This window comes from Rattus norvegicus, chromosome 4 (assembly GCF_036323735.1).
Source record: "Rattus norvegicus strain BN/NHsdMcwi chromosome 4, GRCr8, whole genome shotgun sequence".
In the NCBI taxonomy this organism is placed as follows: Eukaryota; Metazoa; Chordata; class Mammalia; order Rodentia; family Muridae; genus Rattus; species Rattus norvegicus.
The window spans coordinates 30,282,125-30,295,540 of record NC_086022.1 but is presented as its reverse complement, the minus strand read 5'-3'; the positions used below and the strand labels follow the sequence as shown (position 1 = coordinate 30,295,540).

The following is a 13,416-nucleotide window of genomic DNA, read 5'->3' as shown; positions in this document are numbered from 1 at the left end:
AAAGTTACTGTTACTTCTTTGAGCATTCTTGTCTGACAATCTAGCACCTTCTATCTGGTCAGGGAATGGTGAGGATGCTCCTCTATAAAAAGATTGTCCATGTCTCCTTCTCTCATTGTCCCTCTCTCTAACCACAAAGCCAAGAAGAATTAAAAGAAAAAATGCCTACTTCTACTCAATTACATACAGAAATTTTGATGTCTCTAGGCAACATATAGCCTTGTGATAATAAGAAAATCCATTCTACTTTTATGGTAACAGAATAGTCCCCAAAGGTGATGGGAAAGCCAAAGAGGGAGGTAGTCTAGAGCCCAGCATTGCACACCAATCAGCCAAGTATTGAAGCCATGCAGGAACACTCAAATGACCTTAAAATTAGAGCCTCTTTACACACACACACACACACACACACACACACACACACACACACACACACATATATATATATATATATATATATATATATACAGGAGCAATTCTCTGGTTTGTACACATGTACACATATAGATCTATGCAGGTGTACACACTTTCAAAACTTCAGATAGCCACATGGACACACGCAAACACACACACACACACACACACACAACACACACACACACATCTTTATAAAGAAGGAAATTTTAAATTTTGGTTACAGTTACTGGCTCAATTGTTTGGTTTCTAGACACTGAATTTTTTTTATTTAATTGTAACATTTCAATTGTGGGACTATTCCAATATATTGTTGTATCCCAAACAATATATTAGAATTATATGTTAAAATGGAAAAATAGTTTTAATGACATTTACTATGAAATTTCTATTTCTGTTCACAAGAATTCTTGGTTTCTCTATTGATTCTAAATAAAATAAGACCTTAATGATGTAGTCCAAAAATGCTGAAATTCTTTAGCCTACACAATCTGTCCATGACTTAGACTGAAAAAAAAGAAAAAGAACAATAAAATTAGTTGTAAAGTTACGTAAAGAAGCTATTGATATTAAAACTAAAATCAACACGTTTAAAAACCAAAACTAACCAAGTAATTGATGTGTGACAGAGACCATGCTTGCTAGTTTATAACATTACACTCTACTTTAGATTTATCTTATTTTATATGCACGAATGCTTCACCTTGGAGGTCAGAAGAGGGCATCAGATCATCTGGAACTAGAGGAAAGGACGTTTGTGAGTCACCATATGGGTGCTGGATACTAAACCCAGGTCCTCTGCAAGAGCAGCAAGTGCTCTTAACAGCTGAACCATCTCTCTGTTTCCCAGTATCTTCTTTTTAATTCGACAATGCCCTAAGACAGTTGCTGATAGCGGGCTGATTTTATAAATGCTGAGCACTGGGAAAGTGATACATTTCCAAGATAGCAATCTATTGAATAGCCACGTTAAGGCTAGAACCCAGGCAGTCCTAACCTGATGGCGTATCACAGTTACTAGTGAATTAGAGAACTATGCCTCCGTGGGAATTCAGTTCTCAGCTAAATGGTCTGTGTACTCAGCTGATGGCTAATCTGATTATCACCTTATAAACCTTGGAAATGTTGCTTGCCGAGCATAGAAAATGGAATATCGTTGCTTACTCTTCTGTTTCCAAGACTAATTTTTTAAATTCCATGAATATGTTAAGATAGTGATGATGGGGGAGGGGGAAGTTAATTGCATAAACAAGCCATTAGATCAAAAGTCTACATGGGCATGACCTACCAGTTTTGCAAACTGAAGGTAGAAATTAGTGGGGTTGCTGGACTTTAACCATTCCATAAAAGCCACCACCGGACCCGTGTAAATCATTACTTAACTCATTACTCATTACAGATTGTGCTTCTCATTACCAGGTCACATGTGAAATCCTGACAAGATTTCCCTGACATCCGAACCCCATTTTCTAACTCAAGCAGCACGCCTCTCTGGTGTGTCAGCCCCGCTGCAGGTGTTTCTCTATCCCGGTGAATAATTACATCAAACAAAGACCGAGAAATATTCTAAAGCTGACTAAACCACGCATCTGAAATCTGTACTTTCTATCTCTTGGGAAATTAAAATCCACAAGTGTATGGGCTTCGGTGCCCATGTTCTGGGGCCGTTCCAGGATTTTAAAGATGTCCTTTTCTTTACACACCCAAAGATTGCAATAGTACAGGAAATTGATGTGTATCTGCAGGCTGGACTGCAGCGTGCCGGGGCTTTGTCCTATCTCTCTGAATCTTTCAACAAAAATAAAAACACTAGCAATCAAACGAATGAGGCAGAAATGACAAGTGTTTTGACAGTTCTAGAATACTTTGAGGTATTTTTAGCATATTTCTGAGTCGTATTAGCTTAACCTGTAATAGAATATAAATGAGCCCATATGGCACAGATGTAATTATGTTCCATGGGAGAAATCCCTGTGGTAGGTTGGGGCGGGGTGGGGGGGCAAGGGAGAAGAATATACCAGCTTTTCGCCCCTTCCCCCCTTTTCCCAGGCACCACATGTGCCTTCTGGAGGGCATGATTTACACATCATTTGCATCGGGAAGAATAGAAAGAAATGCAATGCTAACAACACAGCCCTGAAAGGGTAAAGGAAAGACTGGAGATCCCTAGGGTTGCCGCTCTCTGTGACTGACATCCAGGGAGGAATAGAGGTGGCTTCCCCTCGGGATTGCATTGATGAAGTGATCTGTGATTATGTGGGCACAGCAATCATAAGGCATAATTATTATTACTGCTAGAGAATGGGCAACAAGTCTCTAGGGAAGAACTCTGTCACAGACGCTTTGCTGGCGTATGCTAGAAGCAAATGTTCTCCCAAGGATCATTTTCATTCCAATCTGATATTTAGCTGAAGCGTCTTTGACTACCAGTCATGAAACATTAAATATAGATTAGAGCCAGAGAGATGTTGAAAGTTGAAATTCACCGGAGGTGCACTCTTGTGTCCTTGAGAAACAACCTCGAATGCTGGCCAGATGTTGTAGCAGCACGGCGGACTGGTCCCAAGCTACAAGGAGGCCACAAAAGAGGATAGAGAAGATGGTTAGCATTCCACCCGCCTTCTGTTTGGTTTATTTGTACTACATTCAGTTAGCCGAGAAGCCTAACCGGCTGTTAGCAGTAGACGTTGCAAAGCGTTCACTATCCCGCAAGAATGAAGAAGGGTTTTTGTGCCAGGAAGGGCAGTGATTCGAAGCACGTAATTGATTTTCTACAGTTTCTAACTGTGATAAGGCTAAGGTCTAGCAACAGAAACATATGTTAGCAGTTTTGTCTCCTTTACAGGGGATGCAGCGGAAAGGAAAGCACACTCCAGCTAGTAGATGGGTAACTGGCTTTGAACGTCTCCCTAGACGTTCACAAACAGTGCTGGTGGAACTTGGAATACTGTGCCTGCTTAGGAGCAGTTCGGAGAGGGCAGCTGAATTGTAGAAAGCAAACATCACATGCCAGGGCCATGCTGTCCCTTTCCATAATGAACAATGAGTGCAGAGTAGACACTAATCACTCCTCCACCTCACCTCTACTTGGAGAGCAGGACCCAGAGAAAGAGGCTCTTCTGGTATATTTTAGACACTCATGACATGCTTTCCTCAGAGAGAAAAAGCATCATGCTTTACCCTAGAAGCCCTGCACCCAGAGGTATGCACCCAGAGGTATTTACCCAGTCGTCATGGAGGCAGCTGATTCGCTTGTCTCCTCGGTCATTGGACTTGGACCGAGATTAGACAAGACATAAGCAGTGACCAGGCTAGGATGTGAGACGTTAGGCACCCCATTGCTGACAAATGCTGCCTTCAGTGAGCAAAAGACCTTCGTTCCCATAAACCTTTCAAATAGGGGACCAGTTAGCTCCTCAGATCTTTCTGGAAGCAAAGAGCTGGATTAGATGATGGATTGGCACCCGCTTCCCAGTTTCCTAAGATTTTATTTTTTCTATCAAACTACCTTACAGATCTGCTGAATCTCTTCCTCACAAAAATGTAAAGAGAAAGAAAAGCAGAACCAAAAGCTCTGTCTGAAGTTGAGGCAGTCACTGGGGGCCTCAAATCATTGTGCTTCAGAGCCTAAGGTGAAGATCATTAACAGTCAAGCAGGCAAGCGCCTGAGGCAGGAGAGAGTGGGGGGGAGAGGCCAACTTGACTCTTAGCTTTTAAGCATCCCTAGAGCTAGAGGCCCCTTCTACAATGCCAAGTTTGTGTTTATCCTGAAGGTGGAAATAGATTCATAGGAATAACCTTCAAGTCACATTAAGCAAATCCAGTTCACCAAAACTGGGAGAAAGCCAGTCTGTGCCAATTCTGATGAATCTCTGTTCCACTTATAGCAAACCTTAGCAACTGAACATAAAAGTAACCTCCGGAATGGTGCCCACACACCAGTGGGCAGCTCTCCTTTGATAGGTATGGGTGGGGATGAGGGCACACTGGGGTCTGTTTCACCAAGAAGATGGTCCTTGAGTTGGTCCCTAAAGGGGGAAAAGATACTTTGCAGGTGCATGGAATTGAGGAATCCTAGTTGCTAAGGAAGACCATCCCTGCAGCTAATTGGTACATGTAAAAATATCAGTTTAGATGTGACAAAGCAGTGACCAGGCTAGGATGTGGGGAACGGAAAGAATTAGGTTGGGAGAGATAGTGGCTTTCCAAGTTTCAGTTTCCTAGCCACTGAAGTCGCAAGGGAGATGGGGTTGAGGCTATAAATACATTAATTGACATTAGCATGGTGCAGGGAAGAGGGGAGAAAGAATAAGTTCCTGAACTAAGCTTTACAGTGGGGACACACGCTAAGCATCCATAGATGTTAGGATAGGAACAATAAGAGAAAGGAGTCCAGTCTGGTTCACAGGCAGTTAACCAGGAGAGGGACGGTGACAATGAGCTTGGATTGCATCTCTAAACTGATTAGCAAGTGACTTAGGCTTATGTTTCTATGAGAGAGCTGACTTTCCAAGAAGTGTTCACTACAGTATTAGAATGGCGAGGAGCCTTAGATTATCTGCAATTGGAGAATAATTGATAACTACTCTAAAAGTCTAGTTAGTGGTTATGTAAAAGAATAATATAAGAAGTATAAAAATTGGGAAGCACTGACTTTATCATCATCAACACAGGAGACAGGGGCATCTGTGGAAGGGAATCATTGGAAAACTAGGCTACAAACAAGAGAATTCACTAACACAATGACTATGTTATGAAAAGATAGTCAAAGCTGCCTTAAACACAATGTGTAATGAGAAAACAATAGAATGCCAAAAAAAATATTGTTTGTTGGAGGAATAGAAGTGACAGATTAAATGGAAAGATATCCTAATTGGGAAACAGATAATTCAGCATAAAAAAAAATCAATTCTTCCTAAATCAATGTATATTGTCATGAGTTTCACAGTAACGGCATTAATCTTCAAGGGTTTTGCTGGTGATGGTAGTTCGATGGACTGTGTTTGCTCTGCTTTGCTCATGAATGGGTCAAATGACTCCAAAGTTCATTGCAGTAAGATTTAATTTTCAAATATGTGAAAGTAATATAGTCTTAATTGCATACATTTCAGTAAAAATCTTTAAACATTGGAAATTAAACCCCTGGCCGGATCAGGAAGGAAGATAAGAAGGAGTCCAGAATTAAATTACAATATTTACTAGACAATAGCATATGACAAATAGCCCAGTGCTGGTTTGCTCTTAAATTCTGAAACAGAAGTCTTTTATGGAGCAAAGTTGCACCATTTCCAAGTTTTAGGGGTGGGGTGGAGAGATGGTTCCTCAGTTGAGTATTTTCTGCTCTTCCTGAATACTTCGGTTTGGTTCCCAGCACCCATACCAGGTAGCTGCTATAACTCTTGCTCCAGGGGATTCGAGGCTCCCTTCTGTTCTTGATAGGCACCCCCATGCATATGGCATACAGTCACATACAGATAAATAAGTAAACAAATAATTTAAGTAATCTTTTGCCTATTGGAAAATACTATTTCTTACGTTTTTATAAACAAGAGTATAGAAGGTTTATTTGTTTAAATCTACCTGTTTGAGTCAATTGTGTATTGTTAAGAACTATGTGTAACACCCAAATTTATATTGTCATCAGATACTCGGGCTGCTCCTTATGTGACATTTTTGCTCAGTGCAGACATTCTTGGGTGCCTAAAGAAAGAGAGCCATTCCATTGTCATCTTCAGCAAAAGGTTTGATAGGTAAGGCATTTAAAACTTCTAGCTAAAATAAGGTTTGGGGATTATTAACGGATTTAATTTCTGCAAGCCAGTCCCATGACACATTACCATCGCTAGCTAAGCATTAACTGGATTTTCCATTCGTTTCCCATATTGTCGAGCTCAACCTTAACTTGTCAGCTTGGGTAAATCCCTTAACCCCTATAAGCCTCAGTTTCTTCCCCTGTCAAATGAAGAGGTTAGGAGAACGGATCCCCGCAGGCTCTTGCTCAAAGCTTCAGTTATTCTGCCATACTCTTGCAGAAGCATAAGGTGAAACAAAGGACGTGTGCTGAACTGGAAATGACATCTGAGGGAAAGTGGCTGCTAGCTAGGAACAATGGTCTCTAGGTGGGTCTGAGTCTGTGGCCCTGTTTAAAATAAACAGCAATTAAAAATGGAGCTTGATGTTTGTAAAAGAACATAGTTACAAATTATATACACTTGTTGCTATACACATGTATAAGTATTAAGGTCTGCTGCAGATAGATATTATCTTCATTTAGTTACACATATAATCACAAAACGGAAAGCGCTAATATTTTCTTCTCATATGCCAACATTCCATCCTCTAGAAGTTTCGGATTAGAGATAAAGCTAGTTTTGCTCTAGTTACTGTATAAATGACTAAAAAAAAAATTCAATTAAATCATTCAGTTAACTTCTGGTGATGGTAATGAATCAGCTGAGTTTAGTTGAAAAATAAAAGTCCTTTGACTCTAAAGTGAGAAAGCCAGCATTTGCATTGATATTTGAACAACCAACAGATTTTCCATGTTTTAAAAAACTCCCAGGAACTTTATTTTTTTGGTTGGTTTGTTTGAGACAGGATCTTACTTTGTAGCCCAGTTGGGCTTCAATTCACTGTATATACAGGTTGACTTTGAACTCATGGCTATGTTCCTGCCTCATTTTCCCAAGTACTGGAATTGTAGGCTTTTGCCACCTTGCCACCATACACAGCCTTCCGAGAAACTTCCTTCATTACCCTAAAAATAATCCATACCTTACTTCCTTCATATAGATTGCACAGATACAAATTGTATATATCAAGCAGATTATACATCTTTATGTGTTGTGTGTACAGTATGTTATGATATTTAAATATAGTTATAGATTTAAAATTATCCGTTTTTACCGTATTACGTATAATGCACTTTTCAGATTTAAAGTATGAGTGGACAAAAGTTCAATCCAAGCCCAACTCTTAGATACTGATAAACCTAACCAAAGACTCCCAGAAACTGAGTATCTTAAATTGATAAAGGCTCTCGTTAGGGAAAAGAACAGGGCAATTCTATTAAAAAACCTATCTTCTCACAACAAAATTGGGCTTCTCGTGTTTCTAACACAATTTATGCCTAGGTGACAGACCCCTTGTGCTTGCTTCCTGTTCCTCAGCTATCTGAGGCTCCCCAACACAGTGCTCCTTAGCTGCATTCGACTACACATTGTCCCACACTTGATGACCTCACCACTTCATTACAACTTAGAGTCCCATGACACTACTGTTCAAAGGATGACACCCTAGCAGGGAGGGAGATTGGCCTTAACCTTGGATGTACTATGGCTACTTTCCTCAGCTCTCACCCTACCCCTTACTCAAGTTCAAGACTAGGTCCACACACCAAGGCTTCACACATGCTTGGCAAGTTCTCCAACTGGGGATTAAGCACCAACCACTGTTCATTACCTCTCAGATTCAGAAGGGACTTAAGACCTGATCAAAACTGACAACTGTTAACCAACTCCTAAGTGTCAGGGTTCACTCTAAAGGCTTTCATCTTTTATGCAATTCTTGTTCACAACAACTCTGTGACATCAAGTAACATGTCATAAAGGTAGAGCGGGCTAGGTGTGAGCCACCTTACGTGGGTTCTGGGATCCAAACCTGGGTCCTCTTAAGTGGTGAACTATTATCTAGCTCCTATTAGACATTTCTTTTTATTGTTCTAGGGGCTTTTGTTTTATTTAAAAAAAGGTTTGTTTTTTTTTTAAGCTACAACTCTATGCTTTTAATTTTAAAGTTAAATAGCTCCTGTGGGCTTTTATCTCTGAATTTTGGATTCCTAATTGTTGGTGGTACCATTTTGAAAGGTTGTGGAATCTTTCAGCCATGAATCTTATTCTGGTGGAAATAAAGCCCTAGGAGGGATACTAGATGTTATAGACAGACCTCCTACTTTTGTATTTACTCTCCCTCTCTCCTCTCTGTCCCTCTTCATCTTACCCTTCTCCCCGACCTGAGTGTGCAAGTCACCACAAGCTTCGACCACCAAGAACCCCCACTATCAAACACTGATATGCTGTAAATCCTTTTTCTTGTTTCTCCCTCGTCCTTCCCTACACAACAGATCGTGGGGGAGCCCAGTCCCAGGAGATACGTCTACCTCACATATTCTATGACTCAGGGAGCAACGTGGAAGAGGAGACAGAAAGCTTTCAGAATACAGATATTGGGAGGTCTGTGGTGAAAGTCTCTCCTATAAATAACTGTATAAAGACCAGAACACTGGCAATATCAACAGACATGGTAACATGGAATGAGCTCAATTTCACTGCATCCCCCCTTAAACAAAGGACTACAGGCAACCCAGGACTGCTGACAGAGTAAGCAATATGAGTTATCCAATACGAAAGGCTCAGTCCCAAAACCGTATTATACACGCAAGCAATAAAAGTGGATCCAGTGCAACAAAAGTGGGTTTCATAGGCTGTATTTACATACCTGCATATTGATACACGTATGGCTGTGCGTGCATGTTCATAACAATAATAATCAAAGAAAAAGAGACTATCAATTTGAGAGTAGGAAACCTGGGAAGGGTTGAGCGTGAGTGCCTGGGAGGGGATGGCAGGAGATAAAGGAGTGGAGAAGGTACTGTAACTCGATTTTAGTTTAAAGTATATTTTAAACTTTCCTTTTGTCAGATATTCTGTTTGTGCGACAAGGAAAGTAACACATTTCTAGCTTCTGAGAATAAACCCATGAACAAAATCTCCAACCTCACAGAACTTAGACAATGAGGATACAGGAGCGATGTAGGCAGAGTTCTTAAATACAAGCAGGTCATTAACTACTTCTGCTGGACCATCAAAGCTGCAGTCTTTGGAACGGTGGCTGTCTGCTCTCAGAGGGCATATAACCCACTGTACTTATTCTCAAGTGGACACTGAAAGCTGAATCTGGTGTCTCACAAAGGCTCAAAGACCAGAACTAGGACTGGGAGAGTGCGTGAGGAATTCATATTCTCTCTGTACCTATCCAACAGATAAGAGAAGTGTGTGCCAAAGCAGAACCTTGAAAATCCTCAGAACCACAAGCGCTGCTTCTGGTGAAATATGGTTCTAGGTGGACTTTATTCTAATTAAGTTTAATTAATTCTAATTGAAATTAATAAAAGACAAAAAAGTTCAATCACCTTATAAGAAAAGAGGCAACTTCTTTTTTGAGAATTAGGAGAACTGTAAAGGAATATCTCCTTCCCATTGGGTACTCGGCTTAAAAAGAAATATCCTAACATCAGCATTTGGCAGGGCTGATGCAGTCAGCTGTGTTCTAATCTTCGCCCTAGGCTCTTTAGACCTTGAGAGACTCACTGTCTTGGAGAGAAGACAAGACAGGGCACCACAGAACTGAGCATTGGTATAATCAGGCTAATCAAGACGAGGATGGGTGTGCCTTGGGTTGCCAGTGAACAATGAATACTTTAAAGACTTATAGTTCTAGAGCGTGATATAGAGTTGGGGACGACTACCAAACCAATGCAAATGTTACCCTTTTATTTTTGTCCCTTTTCTTCCAGGTTAGACCCACAGTTTTGTGTATTATTCTATTAAAATCAACACAGACTTAGGCTAAAAATCCAAATGCCACAAGACAGATCGAGAGCGAGATTTCTTTGTGGTGTCCCTATTCACTGTAGTTTGTCTCGGAAGGTAGTTTGTGTGTGTTATCTCGGCGTAATTATTAGTAGCGAAGTCTTCATTCTTAAAGGCATTTTTAAATGAACAACAAATTACATCTTGTACTGCTCATAACTTAGACCCTGTGTTAACTCTTCCAGTATATTTTAGTCTCTGTCTGTCTGAATGTCACTGTCTCTCTGTCTCTGTTTCTCTCTCTCTCTCTCCCTCTCTCTCTCCCTGTCTTGCTCTCTCTCTCTCTCTCTCTCTCTCTCTCTCTCTCTCTCACACACACACACACACACACAGACACACACACACACACAGACACACACACACACACACGCACACACACGCACATACACATGCACTAGTTCCAAGGGCTCTGCTGAAACCACATGCCTAATATGTGGCCAAGAACAGGTTCTTCTATGGCACCCACCAGTTTTCCCTTCCTGGGCTTTTCTTCTGAAGCACAAAGCATCCATTGTCCTTTTATGAGGGTACTCCGGCAAGCCATCTGCTTGCATTTACATCCAGTTACATCCATTTATTCCCCAAACCAGTCCATCCTACACACTGCTGAGACTGTAGCATGACAGATAGCTCTAGGGAACCAAGTGTGGCAGTATTGCTAAAGCTGCGAAGGACACATGCCTCTCCATGCCACAGAATCAGGTTGACTTCTCCAGAGCAATGAAGCATGCTTCTAGTGTTATCCCCAGAGAGGTTTGAGAGAAGGACATTTTGGGCTCACACTCAAGTAGCCTTCAGTGGGCTGCAGGGCATTTTGTGGGGTTGGGTTCAGGGCCACTCTACGCATGCCCCCAACATCTGAAACTGATCACAGATCTACCACTGAGCTACAGGTTTGGTTGAATGGGATCTACTCTGGCCTAGTGAGGGATATTCGATGAGAGTTGTCTTGGTCCTCACCAAAACAGAAACATGGCAGCACTGTAGATTCCCAGACACTCGCGTGTCACATGCAATCATTTTTATTACAGTTATTCTAAAAGTGATCTATGTGCTCACCCTTCCGTCTTTTCACCTTTTGCCTCCTTTTTCCTCTATTCTCATCCACATTTTCTTGACAGCTTTTCAGTCTTTGTGTGTGTGTGTTTTTTGTTGTTGTTGTCTTTGTTTTGTTATTTTTGTATCGTGGAGATTCGTGTGAATTATTCCTAATTCATCTTGTTTTTAAATTTATTTTTATGATGTTAAAAGAAAGGAAAAAAAGAAACTTTCTTTTCAACTCTCTTTCCAACTGTCAGTGTGTAGAGAATGTGACCTGTGACAGCCCAGAATCAATGTCATGTCGTAGGAATCTCAAACCGTTATGCTTAGGGTGTATCAGACAGCCTTCCTACTATTAGCATCTTGGCAGAACAGACATACAGACATCATGGTTTTGTTTTTTTGGTTGTGGAACTGAGTCAGGAAATAGAAATACATTTTTTCTGTGGCTCTTACTACTTAAACAACACGGAGAATCAACAGGAAGGGCATTTTTTACTCTTCAGGTTCTGTTAATAGAAAACCTAGTTTTTCTTAGAGCTGTTATGTGTGAATGTTCGCTAAGCAGAAAATCTTCAGTTTTGATGCTTTTCCAGTTCTTTCACTTTTATGCCTTTGTGGTTCAGAAGTTCCCCTTGCTAATAAGGTAGGCATTGGTGCCAGCATCCTGATAGTACAGTCAGATAGGATATTTGCTGTCGGGTCAACAAAGAAGCTCTCAGGGATCAGAGGGAGTTCCTAAACCTCCCTGTAGTCCTGAAGACAAGAACCCCTCAGCTCCTAAGACCCTGGCTTAGCTTGCCAAATGGGACGAGTTAAGATAATTTTAAACAGCCTTAAATTTCACAGCAGCGTTTTGTATGAGTGACCCGAAAAGTCTGCTAATTAGGAACATCTATATCATGGGAGTGCCTTGCACAGTAGAGTTTTAAGAAACCACATTATACTGGATTCTCACTGCAATGTTCTCCTTAAGCTTCCTGCTGTGGACCCCCTTCGGGTTTGAGTGGCTTTTAATAAGGTCCTTTTAGTGCTTCAGAAATAAAACAGCTGGAAGAGTGTCTGGGATACCCCCAACCGATCCAGCCTTGCAACCCAGGTAGTAGACAAGAACAACAATAACAATATAGGATGACTTGACTGATACTTTGTTTAGCAACAGATTATTATACATTTTGAGAGATTTAAATTCTTGCTGTCAGTCATTGTTTAATTACAATGGAAATAATCCTATCTGAGGCATAATTTGCTTTGTTGACTCTGCCTTACCTTTCCGTGAAATAATGTCCTTTTCTCCTCTGGGATATCAGAGGTTTCTCATTTTGGTTATTGAGCCCTACAAAAGGATAGAGTATCTGTAGACATTGGGCAATTGTTCTAAGATGGATACACTTCCAACCAGACAATGCACTGGACTGTTCAGAGTAACATAGTAATTGAAAGATATGAAAAGAGAGAGACAATTACAGACATGATCACACATCTAAGTGGGTCCTAGTACCAAGTGGGACAGTGAATCTGTGACAGAGAAGGGATAGGATACCAGAGAAATGAATACCAAGAACACACAGCAGCTTCATGGGGGGTGGGGGTGGGGAGCATCAGGCACATGAAATAAATTATACTATATTTTCCTGGAAGCTCTCTGAGTAGAATCTTCAAGCGTCTTTGGAAAATTTGGTGATGTTCTGGAGAAGGAATACAGCATTTTAGAATTTTGAATTATAAGAACAATAGAAATCCCAACACTGTGATTATGTGCCCTGGTTGTTTCTTTAGCACTAGAGAAAGGGCATCTGTCTGCATTTCACCTTATCCTCCCCAAAACAGATGGTGCAAATCTGGAAGACAGAGAGGCTGTGAGAGAGGGCAGAATTTCAAATGAGATTTACCATTTCAGTTTGCAGAGGTGAAGTCATCTTTTCTGGGATACATAAGAAGGTTTGCATTTAAATGAGAAAGCAAGAGCAGAGGGAAGCTTGGTCTGCCAGCCGCTTGTTAAAAAGAAATCACACAGTGTTCAGGTAAAGTTTCCGTGGGTGCTAGGGTGAGCGTGTCTGTGAAGGAAAGCTGCTCAGGATGAGATGATAGTCATAAAATATTATTTCCAGAGCAGGAAGATATTTAGGATGTGGCAAATGTTTTTCCATTCTGGGGCTCACTTTTAAAGAGGGACAGGGCAAACTCACAGGTGCTTACAGGAGTCCCCCCGAAAGCAGGACACGCATCTATGTTTTGGGGCAGCCATTTTGTACTGGACACTGATAGTGATATTTGCCCAAATAAGGACAAGTACCCTTGTCAGTCCCAG

The 13,416-nt window shown here is 41.0% G+C and overlaps 1 long non-coding RNA gene across 1 annotated transcript; it reads right to left on the bottom strand.

Moving 5' to 3' along the window:
- Positions 1–552: 552 nt before the first annotated feature.
- Positions 553–7,975, bottom strand: LOC120102226 (uncharacterized). The gene is made up of 3 exons (XR_005503430.2): positions 7,876–7,975; positions 2,901–2,981; positions 553–921 (listed from the first exon to the last, which is right to left on the bottom strand). It is a non-coding gene; the product is annotated as an uncharacterized LOC120102226 (long non-coding RNA).
- Between the last annotated feature and the right edge of the window lie 5,441 nt (positions 7,976–13,416).